We start from the raw sequence: 25,994 nt of genomic DNA, 5'->3' as shown, positions 1-25,994 counted from the left end.
ATGGGCTCACAAAGAGTTGGACCAACCTGGTGGGTGAACAATAACAATCTGTTTTACATACATGGTAATACATACGTTTCAATGCTCCTCTCAGTTCATCCCACCCTCTCCTTCCCCTGCTGTTCTCTATGTCTGCATCTCTATTGGTGCCCTGCAAATAGGCTCATCAGTACCATTTTTCTAGATTCCACATATATGTGTTAATATATGATATTGTTTTTCTCTTTCTGACTTAACTTCACTCTGTATAACAGGCTCTAGTTTCATCTACCTCACTAGAACTGCCTCAAATTCATTCCTTTTTATGTCCTGCTTAGTAGTATTGACTGGTATCTTTAGAAAAATGTAAATAATTATTTGTTGTTGTTGTTTTGTATTCACTAAGTCACGTCCAACTCTTTTGCGACCCCATGAGCTATAGCCCAGCAGGCTCCTCTGTCCATGGGATTTTCCAGGCAAGAATACTGGAGTGGGTTGCCATTTCCTTCTGGGGATCTTCCTGGACCAGAGATCGAACCCATGTCACTGCACTGGGAGGTGGATTCAAGCCACCAGAGAAGCTGCGTAAATTTACTGTTTGATAGCAAACAGTAAATAGTGAACTTGTTTTTATAATTACAGCTAGAACTCCTATCTCATATTTCTTCCTTTTGAGAGAGGGACATAATATGAAGGCAAATCAAAGATTTAAAATTAAAAAAATTCAGATCTTTATGAAGATATGTATGAGATATATGAGAAACAGACATGAGGAAAAGCTTCTATATTAAAAAAACCCAACTGGGTATACAAATGTTATTCAGCATAATCTCTACTATGTAAAAACAATGTATAAAAAATATTAGACCAAGGAGAAAGGCCTCAGGAGCAATCAAACCTGCTGACACCCTGATTTGGACTCCGAGTCTTCAGACTGTGAGAAAATAAAATTCTATTGTTTAAGCACAAAAGAAAAAAAAAACCTAGAAATAATTAGCAAATATATTAATGGTGAGTGCTGTCAGTAGTGGATTTGTAAGTAATCATTTTTCTGCTTCATTATACTTTGCTGTACTACTACATTTCTATAATAGGCAAGTGTTTCTTTAATGATCAGAAAAACATAAACAGGAGATTAAAAGAATCAATCAAGTATATTGCTTATTTGCTGAATGTGGCTTGGAACTTATGTCTTGATGTTTGAAATCCCGGTCGCCATGCTCTCCTGACTCAGGCCAGTTTTATGATATGTATCAAGAATGCTTCATCTAGTTCTTCCATCCGGCTAGGTAGCCTACAGGGTAATCTCACATGATGTCACTTTCTTCTTTCATCTGACTCCAGATGTTCTCCAACATGCTCCCACCCCCAGATTTGTGTCTAGATATCCATGCAGCTATAGATCTTTTCGATACCAAGCTGCCCTGTTTCTCTTAAGTCTCTTGAATACCTTGTTTTTTGTTGCCCATGATTCTCTCCAGAAGACCCCTGCATGACCCACAAGCAAACCTGCTCTTTGGTACTCCTGAGCAGTAACTTTTCTTGAGCAAGGATTTTTCTGAAGGTTTTGAACCCTGGGATGTCTCCTAAGTGGAGAAGGCAATGGCACCCCACTCCAGTACTCTTGCCTGGAAAATCCCATGGACGGAGGAGCCTGGTAGGCTGTAGTCCATGGGGTCGCACAGAGTCGGACGCGACTGAGTGACTTCACTTTCACTTTTCACTTTCATGCATTGGAGAAGGAAATGGCAACCCACTCCAGTGTTCTTGCCTTGAGAATCCCAGAGACGGCAGAGCCTGGTGGGCTGCCGTCTATGGGGTCGCACAGAGTCGGACACGACTGAAGCAACTTAGCAGCAGCAGCAGCAGCAGCAGCAGCAGCAGCAGCATGTCTCCTAAGACACTCATAGGAAGCCCTTCCCTAGCCAAGATGATGGCCTATACAATTTTTGGAGATACAGTGTTCTTGGAGGAAGTCCAGAAACCATACTGATTGGCTTTATTACAAATTCATACAATCCAACTTCGACTGGATGCTCATGGCTACCGGGTAATCCTTTCAGTCATCTCCTTTGAACTTTGTATTGCATTCCTTACAGCAGCTGCCCCAGACATTTTCCATTCTCAAATTTCTAAACTAACCCTTTGCTCCCACCCCTCCACTCTAAGCAGACAACCTATTTTATTGAGAAGATTGAAGCCATCTAATTTAATCCTTCAATTTCCTTCCTCCATACCTTAAATCTCCCCGTGTCTTCACTTCCCCTCACCTCTTCCTTCCCTCTCTCTCTCCATCTGTGTTCCCGAGTCCACGTTCTCTCAGCTTCTCTGGGACCCTGCTCTGCCAGTTATCCGCCTTATGCATGCATCTTTCCTCTTACCTTCTCCATTAGCTCTTTGCTATCTGCCCACATAAGTTTGAGTGCTCCCTTAATTTAAACATCTTTCATAGTTTACTTACTAAAGCTACTTGCTTCTCCTTTCGCTTTTCAAAGCCAAATTTCTCAGAAGAGTGTGCTGCATTCATTACCTCTGACTACTCATTCACTCACTCAGAAGCCCGTTCCATGTCGCTTCTGTCGCATCAAAACTGTCCTCTTGAAAGTTATGGATGAGCTCCCAATCGCCACAGATTCAAAGGACATTTTTCTGATACTGCTGTCCCTCCAGTACTTGAAACTTTCCTCCTCTGGCTTATACAGTGGTATTCTATGCTGTTTTTCTTCCTGCTTCTTCCCTGATTCTTTCTCCTTCTCTCACCCTTTAAATATACGCATTCCCCAAACTTCTGTCCTTTCCTTTCTCACTCCCTACACTTTCGTTCCCCGGTGATCTCATCCATTCACGTTTTAAATTCTGATTATATTCCCACTTCTAATCTCGTCATCAGTCTTGAATCCCGCTGGACAAGTTCATTTGGAAGGTTCACTGGCTTTTCACACTCAGCTGATTCCAAACCAAACTGCAGTAGCACGCTTGTAACCAGCTCCACTTAAACTCCATGAGTCTTCTGTTCTTCACTTGTCATTTCTTAATAACATGTATGCTGCTATTCCTCGAGTTTTAAATCTTAGATATTATTTTTGGACTCTTAGTTGAAGATGGTAGATTATCTTTTTTACCACCCACACATATTTCCATCCCTCCATCTTTGTAATATATTAATGAGGAGAAGACTCTTGAGAGTCCCTTGGACTGCAAGGAGATTCAACCAGTCCATCCTAAAGCAAATCAGTCCTGAATATTCATTGGAAGGACTGATGCTGAAGCTGAAACTCCAATACTCTGGCTACCTGATGCAAAGACCTGACTCATTGGAAAAGACCCTGATACTGGGAAAGACTGAAGACAGGAGAAGGGGATGACAGAGGATAAGATGGTTGGATGGCATCACAGACTCAATGGACATGAGTTTGAGCAAGCTCTGGGAACTGGTGATGACAGGGAGGCCTGGAGTGCTGCAGGCCATGGGGTTGCACAGAGCTGGACAGGACTTAGCGACTGAACTGAACCAATTGTAACAATTCTAGTTTGAAATATGCAGTGTTTATAATTTTTATACTACATAAATATTATTCACAGCCAAGCCACAAGCCGTGCTATTATTACATATTCTTTTTTTATACAACATTTTGTTTCTTTTGGAGTTACATCGTTCTTGGTTTGCTTGGAGTTTGTAAGTATTAATTACTATTTCTTTGACTGAAGTGTTCATCTCTAATTCTCCAGCCGAATGTAATCTAACACAACAGTTTCATCAGTTCTATTTTTAACGTATTCTTGTAGGCATTTCTCCTGGAGATTTCTGACACTGCAATCTGAGCTGATTGCTATCTACCTCTCCTGCACAAACGACTATCCTGGGACTAACCTTCAATATCATCCTGAGAATCCCCTTTACTTCCTTCCTGTGTTGGATAGCTTTTTCCAGATCCTATAATTTCACCTTTAAGATTTATCCTCATTTTTGGGTGAAACACGTCCTCCAGTAGTTTCATGAGAAAAGCTGCATGGGAGTTAACATTTATAAGCTCTTGCCTATCTAAAAATCTATATTCTGTTCTCGTAGTTGATGAATAATTTGATTTGATAATTTTCCCTTAGAATTCTGAAAGCATTGCTCTATCGCTCTACTGATTTTCAACTTCCAGCGTTGTTGTTGAGAAGCCCATTCACATTCTAATTCCTTTTCTCTGCAAGTCCAATTTTTCAGACATTACATTTCTGGAGTAGGCCTCTAATTCCTTGTAATTTTCTCTTATTTTCTAATTCTTTTGCCTCTTCTGGGCCATTTCCAGCTTTTCTACTGAAATTTTAATTTATGCTATTATATTTTTAATTTCCAAAAATTCCTTCTTGTTCTTTGAAGAAAATACATATATATGTGTACTTATGTTTATATGTATGTGTGGTGGTGGTGGTGGTGGTTTCGTCGCTAAGTCGTGTCCGACTCTTGTGATCCCTGGACTGTAGCCTGTCAGGCTCCTCTCTCCCTGGGATTCTCCAGGCAAGAATACTGGAGTGGGTTCCATTTCCTTCTCCATATGTATGTGTGAGTGTATATCCACATATGGCAGGCTAGTCCCATTTAGTGGATCCAATACCTTCTCTGTTTTCCCTGATGATATTAACGAGAGCCTTCTTAAAGTTTTCTTCTGATCCTGGTCTTGTCGCCACTTCTTCTGAGTTGCCTCTTTGTCTACCCTTTTTGTCTGGCCTTCATTTCTGGCTATCGTGTTAGAGAGTTCTTCCACATGGCTGGTGATCCAGGAATATATCCATTCATATTTAGAGTAAGATGTCAAAAAGCTGGTTTTCTCAATGGATGGAGCTTGCTGACACTGCACTCCTTTGTAGAACGAATAGGCTGAGACCTGTCATTTCACAGTGGAACTCCTAAATGTCAGATTTGTGGGAACTTTTTCAGGGGCTACTTTCGTTTCCCCAGGTAATATTCCAGACTCACGCTTGGGGAGTATCCATTCGGCAGCCAGCATTCTGAGAACTAAGCAAGGGAAGTAGGGATAGGTATCAACACACAGCCTGTAGACACTGGTTGATTTCCTTGTTTTCACGAGGCTATCTCACCTCTGCTCTGAACCTGGTATTCTTGAATTGAGACGTCTTCGGTTTGGTTGCTCCAGCCTTCAACTGGATAGAGAAAGAAGTACTGACCTTGATGCTTTATGTGGGGAAGAAGTTCTCAGGTGCTAACAGTTCCTTATAAGGGCTTTCACCAAATCCTGTTTTCAGCTCTCCTCACACCCCTAGTTTCAGAGTGCCTGACCCAGCATGAACAGATATCTTTCTCTTTTGTGAGTCAGCAGCTTTCTTTGCTAAAACAGTTCCTACTAATCCATCTGCAGTCAACCTGCAGATAGGTGTAAAATTTACTTCACACCTATCACGTGGACTGAAAGGCGATCAAACCAGTCAATCCTAAGGGAAATCAACCCTGAGTAGTCATTGGAAGGACTGATGCTGAAGCTGAAGCTCCAATACTTTGGCCATCTGATGAGAAGAGATGACTCACTGGAAAAGACCCTAATGCTGGGAAAGATTAAGGGCAGGAGAAGAAGGGGGTGACAGAGGATGAGATGGCTGGGCAGCACCACCAACTCAATGGACGTGAGTCTGAGTAAACTCCGGGAGATAGTGAAGGACACGCAAGCCTGTCTTGCCGCAGTCCATGGTGTAGAAAAGAGCTGGACATGACTTAGTGGCTGAACAACAACAACAACAGCAATCACTGTCATCTCTTCTTCTCTTCTGGCTTTATATCTCTTCTCCCCTTTCATTATAAATTCAGTGTGTTTGATAGAGAGTGCAAGGCCCAAATTCAGGCAAATACAGAATGAAGCAGGGCAAAGGCTGATAGAGTTTTGCCAAGAGAACACACTGGTCATAGCAAACACCCTCTTCCAACAACACAAGAGAAGACTCTACACATGGACATCACCAGATGGTCAACACCAAAATCAGACTGATTATACTCTTTGCAACCAAAGATGGAGAAGCTCTATACAGTCAACAAAAATAAGACCAGGAGCTGACTGTGGCTCAGATCATGAACTCCTTATTGCCAAGTTCAGACTTAAATTGAAGAAAAGTAGGGAAAACCACTAGACCATTCAGGTATGACCTAAATAAAATTCCTTATGATTATACAGTGGAAGTGAGAAATAGATTTAAGGGACTAGATCTGATAGATAGAGTGCCTGATGAACTATGGATGGAGGTTCGTGACACTGTACAGGAGACAGGGATCAAGACCATCCCCATGGAAAAGAAATGCAAAAAAGCAAAATGGCTGTCTGGGAAGGCCTTACAAATAGCTGTGGAAAGAGAAGTGAAAAGCAAAGGAGAAAAGGAAAGATATAAGCATCTGAATGTAGAGTTCCAAAGAATAGCAAGCAGAGATAAGAAAGCCTTCCTCAGAGATCAGTGCAAAGAAATAGAGGAAAACAACAGAATGGGAAAGACTAGAGATCTCTTCAAGAAAATTAGAGATACCAAGGGAACATTTCATACAAAGATGGGCTTGATAAAGGACAGAAATGGTATGGGCCTAACAGAAGCAGAAGATACTAAGAAGAGGTGGCAAGAATACACAGAAGAACTGTACAAAAAAGATCTTCATGACCCAGATAATCACGATGGTGTGATCACTCACTTAGAGCCAGATATCCTGGAATGTGAAGTCAGGTGGGCCTTAGAAAGCATCACTATGAACAAAGCTAGTGGAGGTGATGGAATTCCAGTTGAGCTATTTCAAATCCTGGAAGATGATGCTGTGAAAGTGCTGCACTCAATATGCCAGCAAATTTGGAAAACTCAGCAGTGGCCACAGGACTGGAAAAGGTCAGTTTTCATTCCAATCCCAAAGAAAGGCAATGCCAAAGAATGCTCAAACTACCACACAATTGCACTCATCTCACACGCTAGTAAAGTAATGCTCAAAATTCTCCAAGCCAGGCTTCAGCAATACGTGAACCGTGAACCTCCAGATGTTCAAGCTGGTTTTAGAAAAGGCAGAGGAACCAGAGATCAAATTACTGGATCATCAGAAAAGCAAGAGGGTTCCAGAAAAACATCTACTTCTGCTTTATTGACTATGCCAAAGCTTTTGACTGTGTGGATCACAATAAACTGTGGAAAATTCTGAAAGAGATGGGAATACCAGACCACCTGACCTGCCTCTTGAGAAATCTGTATGCAGATCAGGAAGCAACAGTTAGAACTGGACATGGAACAGCAGACTGGTTCCAAAGAGGAAAAGGAGTACGTCAAGGCTGTATATTGTCACCCTGCTTATTTAACTTCTATGCAGAGTACATCATGAGAAACGCTGGGCTGGAAGAAGCACAAGCTGGAATCAAGATTGCTGGGAGAAATATCAATAACCTCAGATATGCAGATGACACCAACCTTATGGCAGAAAGTGAAGAGGAACTAAAAAGCCTCTTGATGAAAGTGAAAGAGGAGAGTGAAAAAGTTGGCTTAAAGCTCAACATCCAGAAAACTAAGATCATGGCATCTGGTCCCATCACTTCATGGGAAATAGATGGGGAAACAGTGGAAACAGTGTCAGACTTTATTTTTGGGGGGTCCAAAATCACTGGAGATGGTGACTGCAGCCATGAAATTAAAAGACGCTTACTCCTTGGAAGGAAAGTTATGACCAACCTAGACAGCATATTCAAAAGCAGAGACATTACTTTGCCAACAAAGGTTCATCTAGTCAAGGCTATGGTTTTTCCAGTAGTCATGTATGGATGTGAGAGTTGGACTGTGAAGAAAGCTGAGCGCCAAAGAATTGATGCTTTTGAACTGTGGTGTTGGAGAAGACTCTTGAGAGTCCCTTGGACTGCAAGGAGATCCAACCAGTCCATGGTAAAGGAGATCAGTCCTGGGTGTTCTTTGGAAGGAATGATGCTGAAGCTGAAACTCCAGTACTTTGGCCACCTCACGCAAAGAGTTGACTCATTGGAAAAGACTGTGATGCTGGGAGGGATTGCGGGCAAGAGGAGAAGGGGACGACAGAGGATGAGATGGCTGGATGGCATCACTGACTTGATGGACATGAGTCTGAGTGAACTCCGGGAGTTGGTGATGGACAGAGAGGCCTGGCGTGCTGCAATTCATGGGGTCGCAGAGTCGGACATGACTGAGCAACTGAACTGAACTGAACTGGGTCTTCACTGCTGTATGGGTTTTCTCTAGTTGCGATGAGTGGGGCTCCTCTTCACTGTGGAGCGTGGGTTTCCCATTGTGGTGGCTTCTCCTGTTGCGTTGCAGAGGCCCTAGGGCATGAGGGCTTCAGCAGTTGCAGCTTGGGAGCTCTGGAGTGTGGGCTCAGGAGTTGCGGTGTATGAGCTTAGTTGCTCCGAGGCATGTGGAATTTTCCTGGACCAGGGATCAAACCTGTATCCCCTGCCCTGGCAGATGGATTCCTATTCACTGTACCACCAGGAAAGTCCCTTAATGTCTTTTTTATTATTTATTTAATATTTATTTTTGACTGATGATTGCTTTACAATATTGGTTTGATTTCTGTTATACATCAACATGAATTAACCATAGGTGTATATTCCCTCCCTCTTGAACCTTCCTCCTACTTCCTGCCCATTCCCACCTCTCTGGTTATTACAGAGCCGCAGTGTGAGTTCACTGCAAATTCCCACCGGCTTTCTATTCACATGTTAGTGCACATGCAGCCACGCTGCTCTCTCCATTTGCCTCACCCTGTCTCTCCTCTCCCCACCCTGACCATGGTGTGTGTCTCCACTGCGGCTCTGTAAACAGGTTCATCAGTGCCGTCCTTCTAGATTCCATATATACGCATTAATATACAGCATGTTTTTCTCTTTCAGACTTACTCCACTCTGTATAGGAAGCTCCAGTTCATCCCCCTCATTAGAACAGACTCAAGTGTGTTCCTTTCTATGGCCGAGTAGTACTCCATCGTGTATGTGCACCACAGGTTCCTTATCCATTCATCTGTCGATGGACATCTAGGTTGATTCCATGTCTCGGCTACTGTAAAGAGTGCTGCAATGAACACTGGAGTGCATGTGTCTTTTTCAGTTTTGCTTTCTTCAGGGTATGTGTCTAGACGTGGTACTGCTGGATCAGATGGTGGTTTTATTCCTAGTTTTTACAGGAATTGCCATACTTGTTTTCTATAGTGGCTGTATCAGTTACATTCCCACCAGCAGTGTACTTTAATGTCTCTTTTTAAAGTAAAATTTTGTTTTTGTTTTGGCCCTCATATTTCATACTCTACTTTTTGACTTTTAGTACAAGAAAGTAGGAACACTATTAATCACGAATTAAAAACCTGTACAGAAAGCCATTGACTGAATTGAAATATGGATTGAAATGACAGCATTAGAGAGCTCATGTACTGAGGGCTTTCATTCTCAATACACTAAAAATAATGAAATGTTCAGAGTAGTCTAATTTCTATGTCACTTTAGAGTCAATATTCAGGATAATTGTGTTTATTTTCCTAAGATATCCTTTTTTAAAATGCTCAAGTACACCAAAATATAATTTGCAATGTATCAAAATAAAGATATAGAATAAACTTGGCAAGAAAGCAAATTTCTCTACCTCAAATTATATTTGCTTACTATTCTAGATAAACTGGCTCCCCACTGTCTTTTCAAATACCATTATTATTGCTTCAGTGCTCAAGCTGCCTAAAACGTCCGCCTGCCCCGCTCCTGGTCAAATTCTGTCCATCTTTCAAGGTCCAACTCGAACCTCCTCTTTCCAGTGAAAACTTCCACACGACCTCTCCTCTTCCTGGTAGCCTCTAGTACTTCTTTGAACCGCACGTCCTGACGCCTGCTCACTCTCTACCACATCGCCCCTTAGGAGTCTTCCCAACTAGAATGTGAACATCTTGGTGGCTAGGCCACAGCCTTCTTTTCTAATCCCTATGGCTCCTAGTACCTCTGTGGGCCCACGGCAGATGGTCGAACAAAATCTTTTTTTTTAAACAAAAATGGCTTTATTTTTTCACATGATGACAGCTGATGCTTATTGTGTTTCAGGTATTGTTTTTGTTGTTTGTTTGTTTTGGCCGCACCATGAGACTGGCAGGATCCTAGTTCCCTGACCAGGGCTCAAATTGCGCCCCCTGCAGTACAAGTGTGGAGTCTTAACTGCTAGACTTGCAGGGAAGTCCCCCAAATAGCTTTATTTTTACTGTGATTATAAAAATGTTACACAGTCATTATAAAAACTCAAACAATATAAAAATGTGTGAAAAAAAAAAAAGTAAAATCCTAGCATTGAAAGAAAACCACTAATAACATTCTGGTAAACCTCTCCCCAAACATTTTTGTATGCATATAAATACATACAGACATAAAATATATATAAATGGTATTATACCATTCTGCTGTTCTGCCACTTGAGACAATAAATGTAGATTTTCAGAGTCTTCCTAAAATCGTATTACTTCCTTGTCTATCGCTGCTTCCTGAAGTTAATTTTATTTTAAAAACAGAAACACACTTCCAAGGAATTATTGGCCAACTTACATGACAAATAAGGTTTTGGACACTGGGCTTATATATTTTTCAAGTTGCTAATTCTTTTGTCATCAGACCCATTTTGATTATAACTTGGTTAAAGTCATTTATTTGTTCATATTTTAAATGATATTAGACACCTGGTAAACATTTTCGTGGACTTACCCATTAATCTTCATATGGTTTGTTACACATCTTTCATGAGGTTTCATTAGTTAAGTGTATTGTTATATTCCTTCTGCAAGCGACATAGATGGTGATAAATGCTCTCTGGTATTGCTTCTGTCTCACTTATACAGCCTCTTAGCAATAAAATGCCTTTAAATGAGAGTGGTGATGGCAGATCCTACTTTGTATAACTTGTTCACATGTAGTCTATCAATACTGGGTTTTTGAGAAAGGACAATTTAAAGCTCAAAAGACCCTTCTTGGTCCTGTGTATCTAGAAAAAGAGCACACAGCCCATGGGGTTTCTTCTCATCAATCTCCATGCCAGATGAGAATTTCCCAAACTGTTTTTCAAATCAGGGCAAGGGGGAAAGAGCAGGGCAGGGAATCCTTGGCTGCAACAGCCAGCTCCAAAGAATTCAGTGTGCTGGGAACCACAGCTAGGTGGGTGCGACTGCCTGCGCCCTCGCAGCAGAGCCAGAGAACAAAGATGAAGGGTGAGGAAATTAGAGAGATTCTTAAAGTGACTTCCCAGGAGGACTCGCAGGCCAGCCACACCCAGTCCCTTCATCTTGGTAAATAACTCAGCAAAGCGGCAAATGGCTTTAGCTGAGTCCCTGCAGGAACCTCTCCCACAGAGTTGGGGATTTCTTCCTCATTACTGCTACTTGCAACTTCCCAGACCCACGCTTGCCTGCAGGCGAAGTGTGTGCTTTCCCCAAGTCACGGCATGTTTATCAGAAGATGAACAAACAAACAGCAAATAGCTCTTGGAGGGTTTTCCCTATTTCCTGGCAGGCAGCAGAAGGAGAGCAGCTGTTGTATGGTTAAACTGGGGATTTGGCCTTTTTAATGCAGTTTTTAAAGTTTTTAGTAAAAATCCTACTTTCTGTCTATCTCTGATGGTTAAATTGAAATTTGACTTCTTCCAAGATGGGCTTTCTGGAAAGGGACTATAAATAAGCCTGGCCCATGCAACCATTCAGCAGACATTCATTGATTTATTCTCCCAGCCTGTACTGAGCACCGGCAACAAGCAAAGGCACTGAATGGAGCTTCAGAGATAAACCATGCTGTCTCTACCCTGAAGGAAACGAACAATGATACTCACCACATGACACAGACAACGGGCATTGATGAACCAGTTACTATGTGCCAAGATTAATAACTGCTTTAATTTGTTATCTCATTTAGTTTTCACAATGGTGAAGTAGTATATGCTCCGTTTTATAGATGAGAAAACTAAGGCCTGGAAAAAGTAACTTAACCGTGGTTACACAGCTGTACCCAAATTAAAGTCTTCTCTTGAGGGTTTCATATGGAGCTTGACATTACAGATTTACGAGCTGGAGTGAGAGGTAGGAAAGACATAAAAATCGATTTACTCTAACCCGTGAGATGTCTTAGCAAAGAGATTATATGTTTGCTAATAACTAAATGTAAATATAATAGAACAAGTGTTGTAAGAGAGATGACATATGGAGAGAAGTAAGGCAAGGAGGGGTTGTTTTTGTTTAGTTGCTAAGTTGTGTCTGACTCTTTGTGACCCCATGGACTGTAGCCCGCCAGGCTCCTCTGTCCATGGGATTCTCCAACAAGAACACTGGAGTGGGTTGCCATTTCCTTCTCCAGGGGATCTTCTTGAACCAGGGATCTAACCTGCATCTCCTGCATCGGCAGGCAGATTCTTTACCAGTGAGCCACCAGGGAAGCCCTGCAAGGAGGGGAGGATGTGGGAATCACGAAGACTTTTAAAAGATGCATGACTTGAGCTGGGTTTGTTTGAAGATGCGCAGGAATGTGACAGACTTGCAAGAAAGTTCTGCCCAAATAGAAAAGAAAAAACGAAGGTGTGCTGGGAAAAAGCATAAGGAGTGTTTGGGGGAAAGTGAATGACTGTGTGTGGTGAGCGTCAGCTGTGAGTAGGAAAGTGGTGGGTGGAAAGGTTAGATCTGGTGTGGATGTAATGTAATGGGATTCACATTTCCAGGGCTGTGCTTTAGAGAGCTGTATTTATACAAGGTCTCGCAGTAGTTCTCAAGCTTCAGTGTGTATCACGATCAACTGCAGAGCTTTGAAAACACATGGGCCCCACTAAAAGTTCCAGAGCAACAGGGACTCTCACAAGCTACAGTAAAATGTGGAAAATGGTGCAGTCATTTTGGAAACCTGGGAATATGTGCTGAAGCTGAACATACACATTCCCAGCAATTCCACTCCTAAGTACATACCTAACAGAAATCTGTGTACCAGGAGACGTACAAAAATATGTTTAGAGCAACACTGTTTGTACTAGCTTGAAACTGAAAACAACCCAAATGCCACCTTACTGCAGAAGGGATAAAAAAAACTGTGGTTTATATAAAATAGAATTCTGTACAACAATAAAAAAGAACAAACTGCAGCTAACTCCAACAAATCAGAAGTATGATGTTGAGCAAAATAAGCCAGACCCTGAAGAGTGCTCTATGTTCTATGATTCTCGATACATAAAGTTCAAGATCAGACACATCTAGTTTATGGTGATAAATGTTAGACTATCGGTGACCTAGAGGGGATTCATGATGAGGGGGACCTGGGAGAGACAGCTGGGGTGCTGGTAATGTTCTCTGTCTTTATTTGGAGGGACATCACATGAGTATGTTTGTTTTTAAGAACTCCATTAAGCTGTACATTTATTATTTTGCTTTTTTCTCTAAATGTTGTACTGCAATAAAATTTCTTTTACTTATTAAAAAAGAAAAAAGCATAGGTCCCAAACCATAAGATTCTGATTAAATCGCTCTGGGATGGGGCCTGGGCACCAGCAGTTTTTAAAAACTCCCTGAGTGAACTTGACATGCAACCCGGCTTAAAAACTGCTGATGTAGAGCAAGGACTGGAGCAAAAGAAAAAAAGTGAAGAAATTATTCAATACTTCGCACACTTGAGTGATTTTAAGAATCACCTGAAATGCTTGTTAAAAAATAAATTCCCAGGTCCCTCCCCTGCTGACTCTGATTCAGTAGGTTGGAGACGGGATCAAGGAATCTGTCTGTTTGACAACCTCTCCGATGTGGTTAGTTAGGGTTCTAAATTAGGGTCAGGTGGCGGCAGTGGGAAGGAAGAGCAGGTTATGCCAAGCAAAATAAAACTGGAAAAGATTAAATTTTCAACACTACTTACACTTGCTTTTATACACTTCCAGCTTAAAACCCACCAAAACAACCAAATTTGAGTATGCTTTATTAAACTGACATCTTTAACCTAAGGTGGTTTTACTTTGACTCACAGTGTGTAAACTTTAATTTAGTCATTTACTTTTGTTTCTAACTGAATCATGAGAGCAAGAGATTTCAGAAGCCTCAGAGGTACCATTTGGTTTTGGGGTAGATCTGCTGTAGAGAATGGCTTTAATAACATCCCATGGTAAAGTCTCACTTTTTAGCCTAATTAAATAAAAACAAAACCTTCAGTTGTATTCTCAAAGAACTTGAAAATTCTGCTTACGTCCTTCAAAGCTTGAAATATGCAGTAACACAAGTACCATACTTCCCTCAGTAATAAGAATCATGATTTTTTTATTTTAAATAAAAGATGGAATAACTTTCTCTTGAAGACAGGCAAAGTGGAACTTAAAGAAACTTTCCTCCATCTGCTAAGGCAATGAAAGAAGATAGAAAATCACATATAATTGCGATGCATTCTTAAACCTTAACTCATTTGATCACATTCTGGGCTAGAAAGTTATACACTGACCTCAGAGACTGAATGACATAAAATATATATATGTTCGTTAAGCATCAGGGAGAGAGAACGTGATGCTAATGGCAAGATCACTTGGTGAGAGTCAGAGGACTGGGAGATTTGAGGCTTCAATTTATACCTGTGTGATAGGGGGTGCGTGGAAGCAGTTTTTATTTATTTACTTTTTCTTTAAAAAAATTAATTTATTTATTTTAATTGAAGGCTAATTACTTTACCATATTGTAGGGGTTTTTGCCATACATTGACACGAATCAGCCATGGAAGCAGGAGACTAGGGCTTTTACAGAGACACTTGTAAGGTTCTACAGATGTTTAATATTAATACTTTTCTTGTTAAAAAAATGCCTTTATTTAAAATTTATAAGAAAAACAAAATGCACACTAAATAGGTTAGTAGTAAATTTTTAGATATGGACCCCACCAACCTGCGCTCTCGGGTTAACTTCTCCTGGAGCTCCTCCATAAACGTACGTGTGAACGGCACACTGGTAGACGTGTCACGCACGGGGAAGGTTTTCGTCTGCTCTGGTCTTTCCTTTTCTTTTCAACCCAGGACTACATTAGTATAAAGGCTATGATTACATAACATCTTCAGTTCTACTGGATGAGAGTACAGATGTTACCACCCTCTCCTTGTTCCTATATGATTCGGTCACAGAACCAAAGCAGATCTATTGCTCCATAACATGGCTTGATAGAGAAGGCAGTGGCACCCTACTCCAGTACTCTTGCCTGGAAAATCTCATGGACGGAGGAGCCTGGTAGGCTGCAGTCCATGGGGTCTCGAAGAGTCGGACATGACTGAGCGACTTCCCTTTCACTTTTCACTTTCATGCATTGGAGAAGGAACTGGCACCCCACTCCAGTGTTCTTGCCTGGAGAATCCCAGGGACGGGGGAGCCTGGTGGGCTGCCGTCTGTGGGGTCGCACAGAGTCAGACACCACTGAGGCGACTTAACAAAAACAACAACAACATAGCTTGATAACTATAAAACAGAAGTCTTTAAAGTGCGATAAATGTAGTCATTTTTGTATCGGGACTGGAAAAGCAGGATCAGAAAAAAGCTTATAGCATAGTGGACCACAGGAAACACAGGCCCTGCAGTGCCATCGGATGCTGTGTGGGTAAGCACTGATAGTTAACATCACGCAGGCAGTTTTCAAAACTCTATTGGATAACGTCCAAATTGATACATTCTATTAATTTTATTGGGAGAAGGCGATGGCACCCCACTCCAGTACTCTTGCCTGGAAAATCCCATGGATGGAGGAGCCTGGTAGGCTGTAGTCCATGGGGTCGCTAAAAGTCAGACATGACTGAGCGACTTCACTTTCACTTTTCACTTTCATGCACTGGAGAAGGAACTTGCACCCCACTCCAGTGTTCTTGCCTGGAGAATCCCAGAAACGGGGGAGCCTGGTGGGCTGCCGTCTATGGGGTTGCACAGAGTCGGACACGACTGAAGCAACTTAGCAGCAGCAGCAGCATTAATTTTATTAGGATGAGGCTTTTAAATTAGACCTTTCAGAGTTATCTGTAGATGTATCAGTAGTGATACTGGAATTTATTCTTTTGCACTAAAGTTTTCTGACTGATATAAGTTGTTGAAATAATAGTCAAATAAAATAAAAAATTACTCCTATTTCTGCCTTATGTATATCCATTAAAGTTTATCAACTTGGAAATCTTGCTAATATTTTAAATAAACTGAATAGCACAGTTTACATTTACAAGACTAACATACTTACAACCTCATTAGTGGTTGTAATGAGATAAAACATTAGTGATGAATCAAAACAGGATTTGGCTTCAACATGCAAAGTAAAATTAATTTTTCTGTCTAAAAACTGTGAGTAGAAAGATGGCTTCTGTATTAGTCTGCTCAGGTTGCTGTAACAAAATATCAGAGAGTGGGTGACTTACTTAGACACCAGAAATTTTTGTTCTCACAGTCGAGGAGACTAGAAGTCCAAGACCGGGGAGCCAGCAGGGTCAGTTCTAGGGAGGACTCAGTCCTTGGTTGTAAAAGGCCATCTTCTCACCGTTCCTTACATGGGGGAGAGAGGCCAGGCTCTCAGCTGTCTCTTCCTACAAGCATGCTAACCATACTGGAGAAGAGCCCCACCCTAATGACCTCACTGAGTCTTTATGACATCCTGACAGCCCCTACCTCCAAACACAGTCATACTGGGGCTTAGGGCTTCAACATATCAATCTGGGGGGACACAATGCAGTTCACAGCAGCCCCTGAGGTATCTGATCTTTTACGAAATAACACTATTGGACAACTTGTATGAGATGTTATAAGATACATTTATTTTTCTCCAAACAATACAGTTTTTAAACTAGCTGGGAAAATTGTTCATTGAGTTTTCCAAAGTGATTACTCACCAATTAGGCAAGTAAATTAGCTTTGACACAAAAATTTACTATCACTTCTTTTTTCTTGTTTGGTTGTGCTGCACATTATTCACAATAGCCAAAAGGTGGAAACAACCCAAGTGGCCACCGACAGATGAATGAAGAAACAAAGCATGAACTCTACATGGTGGAATATTATTCAGCCACAGGAAGGAATGAAATCCTGATACTCAACATAGATGAACTGGGAAAAGTCATGCTTAGTGGGATAACTCAGACACAAAGAGACAAATACTGTATGATTTCACTAATATGTGGTACCTAGAATAGTCAAACACACAGAGACAGAGAGCAAAACAATGGTTATCAGTGGCTGGAGGAGCGCAGAAGGGAGAATTATTTTTTAATGGGTAAAATGTTTCATTTTGGGAAGATGCAGACAAGGAGCTGGATGCTGGTAATAGTTTTATAACAATGTGAATATAGTTAATACCACGGAACTGTAACTTAAAATGGTTAAAATGGTAAATTTTAGGTTACTTATATTTTACCACCAAAAGAAGATTTCTCAATTTAAAAAGTGGTTAGAATAGCAAATTTTATGTTATGCATATTTTACTATAAAAAAGAGAATATTAAAACCCCCCTAGACTTAGTTTCAAGATAAGAGGACTTCTAAGGGCCCTTCTAATTATGAAATTTTTTGAGAGACATCATGATAACAAGGAGAAAAGAGAATCTAGCTGAGGAATAGGATCCTAACTCCGTGTTCTGAATTAAGAGTGTAACTTTACCTTTCAAGTGATTATAAATGGACCAAGAAGTTCTAGCAATGATAGCAAATTCAAATGTCTACAGAGGCCAGGCAGGAAACGTAAGCAGGTGAAGCCAGGCAGCTGGGGATGGTGGTAAATCTGAGGCCACATGCCCTGTCTAAAGAGAGCAGCTGTACCTCCGCCCTGGCGAACTGTCTCTCTGTTGGAATGTGGTTGCAGTATTGGAAGAACTTTCCATTTTTAAGTGAAACTGAATCGAGACTTTTTTGTTAAATGTTGGCATCTAATTAAAAATACATATTTTTTAACAACAGACCAAAGAAAACATATCTGCAGGCCAAGGCACGTCTAGTCAGCTGACCACTAGTTTGTGATCTCTTTCAAAGCATAAAGATTGGACCAGAATACAAAAGAAGGGAAGGAAGTATCGCCAACCAGACCCTCACCAACATTTAAAGTTGGCTTACAGTTCATGACATAAATCTTTCTAATCCTTGTTTAAAAGCTCTAGTGGGTATTGAATATTATTTTAATTAGGTGTCATTTAAAATAGTCTAGTTTTTGGACTTCCCTGGTGGCTCAGTAGTAAAGAATCTGACTGCCAATGCAGGAGACACGGGTTCGATCCCTGGTCCAGGAAGAACCCACATGCCATGGAGCAACCAAGCCCGTGCACCGCACCTCCTAAGCCTGTGCTCTGGAGCCTGGGAGCAGCAACTACTGAGCCCAAGCGCCGCAGCTACTGAGGCCCGGGTACCAGAGCCCGTGCTCTGCAACGAGAGAAGCCACCCCAGTCAGAAGCCCGAACACCACAGCTAGAGAGCAGCCCCTGCTCTCTACGGCTAGAGAAAACCTGCGCACAGCAACCAAGATCCAGCATGGTCAAAAATAAACAAACAGAAGACGTTATAATACAGTATAGCTTTGAATGGGTTCAGTTGCCACTGGGGCACTTTGAACATGATGTTTTAGTGTGTTGCATATATGAGATGGTCAATAAGTAGCAGCTACTATTATTTTAAATCGTCTCCTACACAATATTGAAAAGTTAGATATGAAAAGCAGATATTTGAAACCGACCCTACCCCTAATAAAAGGGGTGATAATGTAAACCATTCAATACTCTATCCTCTGTCCAGTGACTGGGAAATGGTGAACCTTCATGTTAAATAACAAATCACTTAAATATGTTAGGTGTCAGGAATAGCCTCATAAAGGTTACAGTTTAATAAAAGAAATGTACATTAAGTTAAGGATCATGCAAAAAAAAATTTAGTCAGAAACTATAATACAGGATGACTAAAAAATTACAGGATGATTTGAAAAGAGTAATGAAGTCATCTAATTCAGATGAGGAAGGGTCACAGAGAAGCCCCCTTTAAGGAGCTGACCTTTAAACTAAGACCTAAAAGGATAAAGAGAGGTCAGCAACCTAAGCGGGCTGAGGAGGCTCGGGTGGGAGAGGAGGTGGTGACAAAAGCATTCCAGAAACGCTTATGTGACGTGCGTGACAGCCCCAAATGACCAGAATAGAAAAAAGGGGAAATTAAATAGAGGAAAAGATGAAAGGTACTGGACGGAGAGAGGGGACAGATTCGAGGCGACATCAGTGTTCTCTCTGGAGAAAAGGTTCTGAAGAAGGAAGTAAAAATGAAAAAAGAAGAAAGTTAGGAAGAGAGAAGAAATAAGTAAAACGGGAGCTAGGAAACAGGAACTTGAGGTTGAAGAAATTATTTCCTGGCCGTCTTGGGCTCCTGGGGAGAATGACGAGAGGTGAAGAACTGGTGGGAGCAAGGGGAGAGGATGGGCGAGAGGAGGCCTCAGAGTGAAGAGGTCACACTTCACTTTGTGTTTGTTTACAAAATTACAAAAGCAGCAAATGCTCTTTAATATTTCAAACAAGACAGCCACCCCACTCCTGCAGTAAGCACCGTTAATCCTCACAGAATGGCTCTTTAGTGGTGAGGATGAGGATTAGTGACAAGCATAATCAAGTGGAAGTTTGATGCAATTACACAGAGAAGTCAGAACAGAAGCTTCATCTCAGCCTAAAACGTCTGCGTGTTCACTTGAGATCACTAAACCCACCATACCGTTCGATATTTTAGGGAAAAAGTAACAGGTTTTTATCATATGGTCATCAAGACCTACTGCAATTCCCCCGATTCCGGGAATGTGAACTCCTTTTATAAAAGCAGGGATTTTTTTTGTCCCCCCTAATCTCTGATTGGGCTTCCCTTGTGGCTCAGCTGGTCAAGAATCCACCTGCAATGTGGGAGACCTGGGTTCGATCCCTGGGTTGGGAAGATCCCCTGGAGAAGGGAAAGGCTATCTACTCTAGTATTCTTGGGCTTCTCTTGTGGCTCAGCTGGTCAAGAATCCGCCTGCAATGCGGGAGACCTGGGTTCGATCCCTGGGTTGGGAAGATCCCCTGGAGAAGGGAAAGGCTACCCACTCCAGTATTGTGGCCTGGAGAATTCCATGGACTGTATATATATAGTCCATGGCATTGCAACGAGTCGGACACGACTGAGCGACTTTCACGTTCACTTTCAATCTCTGATTATCAGACCACAAACTCCATGAGAGCAAGAATTTCTGTCTAATCCCACACACTGCTGATCGTTTTTTAGTTGCTAAGTTATGTCTTTCGCGACTCCAGGGACTGTTAGCCCACCATACATAATTTTTTTTAGTGAATAAATACACCTAGACAATGAAGACAAAACCTCAGCAAATCCAGAGTAAAACCTAAAAGGTGAAAGGGAAAATAAAAGGAAAGGAAAAAAGGAGGGGAGGGATAAAATTGGAAATATTCAGCTTCTGGCATTCATTTTCGACTCTTTCCCATACCCTACACTCACAATAAATCTGCAAGTCCTGTCAAACCAACTCCTTAAATAACTTTTCATCTCCACAGCCACTTCCTGTTTGATTACAATTATCTCCTGTCTGGTCTCTGGCTTCAGTCTTACTATCCACCTTCCATTCTGCTTCCCATGCTTGTGCCAATGTCAGAAGTGAAAACATCACACAAATTGATAGAGTCCTGCCATGTCCAGGAGAAGGCACGAACTTCAGAGGACACAGAGCCCTTTGACACTGGGGGTAGCACGTGTTCAGTCTCACAGAGTCGTTCAGATGTGGCCTTGGTGAACGAAATTTTGCCAGTGGCAGCAACATGGCTGGACCCAGAGATTGTCATAGTGAGGGAAGTCAGTCAGAAAAGGGAAAAGCAAGTACCGACCCAGAGATTGTCATAGTGAGGGGAGCCAGTCAGAAAAGGGAAAAGCAAGTACCGACCCAGAGATTGTCATAGTGAGGGGAGCCAGTCAGAAAAGGGAAAAGCAAGTACCGACCCAGAGATTGTCATAGTGAGGGAAGCCAGTCAGAAAAGGGAAAAGCAAGTACCATATGATGTCACTTGCATGTGGGACCTCAAATCTGACACAAAGGAACTTATTTACGAAACAGACTCACAGACACAGAAAACAAACTTCTGATTACCAAAGGGGAAGGGAGTGTGGGAGGGATAAATTAGAATTGGGATTAGCAAATCAGATTAACAAGATCCTATTGTATAGAACAGGGAATTATATTCAATATCTTGTAACAAGATAAAAGAAACATAATGGAAAACAGTTTGTATATATGTATAACTGAATCACTTTGCTGTACATCAGAAATTAAGGCAACATTGTAAATCAACTACAATTCAATAAAAAAAAGTGTGGCCTTTGTCAAGACTGAAGTTTGAATATGAGCTGTGCTACTTACAAACCATATAGCCTGTGCGAGTCACTTAACTTCTCTTAGTTTCTTTAGGAGAAATGGGATAATAATCACACCAACTCAAGTTTGTTGTGTGAATGAAATAAATGAATACGTGAACAGAATTTCTGTTCAGTGGCTGGCACAATAAGCATTCAGCAGTATTTTCTGTTGCCACATAGTACTTCTTACCATTTCCCAAAGGAACCGTGGTGTTTCATGTTATATTTTCAAAACTGCGAGAGTTTTCTGTTTAGAACGTACTCCTTTGCTCAATAGCCTTCTACTAGTCCAAGGTCCAGCCTCATTCTCTTTACTTCTTTACAGCTTCTCCAGCGTCTGCAGGAAGGACTATTTCTCTCCTGTGCGGTCACTGACTCTTATACAGACTTCAGTGATCACTTACGCTGCATGGAGACTACTTCCAGGCTGCTCTGTTTCTTCTCCCAGAACTCGAGCTCCTTGAGGGCAAGCACTGTCATTTACTTATCTGTATTTCCAGCATCTTACACACCCTCCAGTAGAGAACACCTTTACATTAAAAACACAATACTGTCTCTAGTCAGTTTTCTCTGGCTTCTCTGGCATTCCTTGATCACACACTTTTAGGTGTGTGACCTAGACCAGTTATTTAAATTTCAAAAATCTCAGCTTCGTTTTCTGTGCAGAGGAGATAATGAAAGTATCTACTTAATACATAGGATTAAAAAGTGAGATAATCTACTTAATAAATATTAAATGTTATCATTATCAGTATTTTTATTTCTGATACTATATTTTTTATGTCTAGAAATTCCATTTAGGTCTTCCTAACATCTTTCATTTACCTCCTAGTCATATTCATGTTTTCCTTACATATTGAGTACATCTGTACGACTTAACTGTTTAAAGGTCCTAGGCAGCTAGTCCCCCATCTCTGTCATTTCTGAGTCTGTGTTTCTACTGATTTGTTTTTTCTGCCCGTTATGCGTCATATCTTCCTGCTTCCTGTACGTTCTAGTTGGACGCCAGACTTCGTGAATTTTACGTTGCAGAGCACTGGATTTTGTTGAATTCCTTTAAGGAGTATTGAATTGTGTTTTCGTGTGGTCACTTGCAGATCAGCCTGATGCTTACTTCAGTGGCTGAGGACTCAATCCGATGCCCTGTGCAGTTTGAGGTTTCTCCACTCCAACTGGTAGAAGTGTGAACTAGCCCTGTGAACATGCCAGGAATCGTCTTGCCTACTGTTTTCCGGTCGGTCTTTTTCCAACCCACACATGTGCATAGTTTGTAGCCAAAGACTCGAATACCTCCTTGCATCTCTGGAGCTAAGTGAGCAACATACTCCTCTCTAGTACTTGGCCCTGCAAATGCTGGCCACCGCGGCCTCCCTAAACCCCAGCCCTCGTCTCCTCAACTCATAAGACCCTCGTGATCTCCCTGAACTGTCACTTGGCAACTGCCTCTCAGAGACCACAGTTCCACATTGATTGTTGGTCCAGTTTCTGAAACAGTTGTTCCAGACATTTTGTCTGATTTTCTAGTTGTTTATAGCAGGAGGACACTTCCTTTAGCATCATTATTTTATTAAAGAAAACATATATATTCCTTGGTAAAAGCACAAAGCTCAAAACTAAATTCTCATAAACTGTGAAAATCAACTGTGGACAAAAGCTCTTTGAGCCAATATCCCTAAACAGAAGTAAAGATTTACTTCAGGGGAATTTCAGTCTTTGCCAGACATGGAAAATTTAGATTAATCTTTCTGTATTGAAAGAAATACCAAAGTGAGAAGTCGAATTTTGAAGGCTCATTACATTTGAGTAGATCTTTTTGCTTCCCAGAGTCTAAAGTTGTCTAGATAGCAAGAGATTCACTACAGTTTTCATGAGGTTATTTGACTTCCAAACCTAGGGAGATGAGTGCCATTCGGGACTCAGTCATGCAGGAACGACACTGCAGCTCTGTGCTGCTAGAACCCGGGATGAAACTTTTCTTGCCAGAAGGGGTCAGAGCCTTACTTTTCTACAGGTGACTTCATTTTTAGATATGTTAGGCTGGAACTCTGCGCTTCTCTTGCTACCTCCCAGAAGAGTTAGTTTCCTCTCAATGATGCTAAAACATGTACATGATGTTCTAAGGAAGTCATCTGCAGGAGAACAATATAATAGCAGCTCCACTGAGTAGGCGTCTGGTACTTGGCATTCTAATTGAAAAAATGGGGCTTAATAAATACTTTCCTTTGGAACCATGCCTCTGAGTGTTTTTGCTCATTCTGGATGAAAACTGGGGACTGACACATTCTGGGCAGAATGATGTTCTACAGTTTCCTAGAAGAAACTGAGAATATATTAAAACTATTTAACCAAAGACCTGAGGGTCACCTAGACATAAATGCTGTCTTCGGTGTTTAAGAAATCAGAGACTGATTAAGAAGCATGACAATAGATATCCAGCATAAAATCTAGGTCCTTTTGGTAGCACAGGAGAAATAAGGAGAATCTGGGGTTGCCTCTTTTCAGCAGCTGAATGAATCAATCATTACTTGATGCTGCTGCTGCTGCTAAGTCGCTTCAGTTGTGTCCGACTCTGTGCGACCCCATAGACGGCAGCCCACCAGGCTCCTCTGTCCCTGGGATTCTCTAGGGAAGGATACTGGAGTGGGTTGCCATTTCCTTCTCCAATGCATGAAAGTGAAAAGTGAAAGTGAAGTCGCTCGGTCGTGTCCGACTCTTAGCAACCCCATGGACTGTAGCCCACCAGGCTCCTCCATCCATGGGGTTTTCCAGGCAAGAGTACTGGAGTGGGGTGCCATTTCCTTCTCCAAATTTCTTGGTGGCTCAGTGGTAAGCTAATCTGCCTGCAATACAGGAGACTTGGGTTTGATCCCTGGGTCGAGAAGATCCCCTGGAGGAGGGAATGGCAACCACTCCAGTATTCTTGCCTGGAGAATCCCATGGACAGAGGAGCCTGGTGGGCTACAGTCTCTGGGGTCCCAAAGAGTTGGACACGACTGAAGCAACTGAGCATGCACACACACAAAAGATAAAGAAAAGGACACTGCGTATAGTCCACTGCTCCATGGATCCATAATCATGAGAAGAATTAAGGATATCTGAGGACTGTTTTCCATAGTTATCTTCTTGTGCTATTTCACAGAAACCAACTCTAGCTATGCGCACCATTCTTCAATATAGTGAGTATTCAATATATATTTGCTGACTGGTTAAGGGACAGAGAAGGGATTAGGAAAGATAGGAAAGATGAAATAGTACAAAATTCACCGATACACTCATAGCTCCCAGCTTATGTGGAGATCAATGAGATAGTGTTTCTGATCTAGTTCACTTCAAATCTCATTCACATTGTTTTTTGCCTACTGTCATTTGTAAAGAAGACGATGCTATTCTCAGTACACTGGCACAAGAGTGTAACTTAGACGGATGATCTCTCGAGTTACATGTCAATAGCAGAAATAGAGGTCCCCTGGTGGCTTAGCCGGTAAAGTGTCTGTCTATCAATGCGGGAGACCTGGCTTCAATCCCTGGGTCGGGAAGATTCCCCGGAGAAGGAAATGGCAACCCACTCCAGTACTCTTGCCTAGAAAATCCCATGGACGGAGGAGCCTGGTGCAGGCTACTGTCCATGGGGTCGCAAAGAGTACCAGTAGAAATAGAGTACCAGTAAATCTGAGTTCTATTTCCATCTTTGCTACTGTGAAATCATTTTGCAAGTTACACAATTTTGCACTTTATAAAATAGGCACAATAATATCTACCTTATCTATTTCTTAGGATAGTGAAATGATTTAATAAGAAAATAGGCAGGAAGATCTTTAAGCAAAAAAGTTTCAGTGTCTATATATAAAATAGCAATACCATCAATTAGATCAGGGTAGGAAATCTTGCAAATTCAATAAAAGCAGGGAGCATACCTATTCACTTACTATAACCCCAGAGCCAGGCACATGGCAAGTTTACCAGAAATACTTGTTGCATGAATGAGGAAATCGTTTTAGCCTTCCTCTCTACTTTAAGTTACCATTCCTATAGAAACTGTCTTAAAGGCATTCAATACTTATTTGGAAAAGCACATAAGATGAAAACAGGAATAAAAACAAGTCCTTGAAAACAGATGTGAACAGAGGTTTTGATATAGTCTAGGTCTGAAAAGTTTGGAGTAATTAAATCTATTTTAGTAGTCTAAATGTAAGAATGTAATCTAGTGTCATTTTTTAAAAAGAAGCTCTCACTAAGCTTTCACACTTCACCTCAGCAAAAGTAAGGTCTCAGTCAATATAAGGCGTTTTCAATCAGCATTTTTCTTAATATTTTCCTTGGGTTATAATCAAAAAGATGCAGAACCAACATGCAAATTGATCTTAAGTTTAATTTGTTGTAAAATAGGAATTATAGTATCTACCAGAGAGAGATGCTGTGCAGATTAAATGAATTACTGCACATAGAGCTACACTTGGACCTTAACAAGTATCGTCAGTGATGGTGATAGTATTACTGATGGCAGTGTCTCTGATACAGACAGATAGCTCCTTAAAAGTAACGTGTTCCAAGAACCTTGAAGCGCATGCGCTACAACAGTATTTATGCTGAGCAAGAAGAAAGAAGTTTAGAGGGAATAAAGGAAGGCTAGGAAAGAATTCGGGAA

The 25,994-nt window shown here is 41.4% G+C and overlaps 1 protein-coding gene and 1 long non-coding RNA gene across 4 annotated transcripts in view; both read right to left on the bottom strand.

Moving 5' to 3' along the window:
• Positions 1-25,994, bottom strand: part of CSTPP1 (centriolar satellite-associated tubulin polyglutamylase complex regulator 1) — a 210,658-nt gene that overhangs the window by 95,222 nt on the left and 89,442 nt on the right.
• Positions 14,235-25,982, bottom strand: LOC112441656 (uncharacterized). 2 transcript variants are annotated; one of them, XR_003029515.2, is made up of 3 exons: positions 16,363-25,982; positions 14,864-14,993; positions 14,235-14,328 (listed from the first exon to the last, which is right to left on the bottom strand). It is a non-coding gene; the product is annotated as an uncharacterized lncRNA (long non-coding RNA). The 2 variants fall into 2 exon arrangements; XR_003029514.2 differs by having other exon boundaries at positions 14,235-14,325; positions 16,363-25,980.

Source organism: Bos taurus, chromosome 15 (assembly GCF_002263795.3).
Source record: "Bos taurus isolate L1 Dominette 01449 registration number 42190680 breed Hereford chromosome 15, ARS-UCD2.0, whole genome shotgun sequence".
In the NCBI taxonomy this organism is placed as follows: domain Eukaryota; kingdom Metazoa; phylum Chordata; class Mammalia; order Artiodactyla; family Bovidae; genus Bos; species Bos taurus.
Note: the sequence above shows the minus strand (reverse complement) of the source record. Positions and strands in the feature narration are given on the sequence as shown.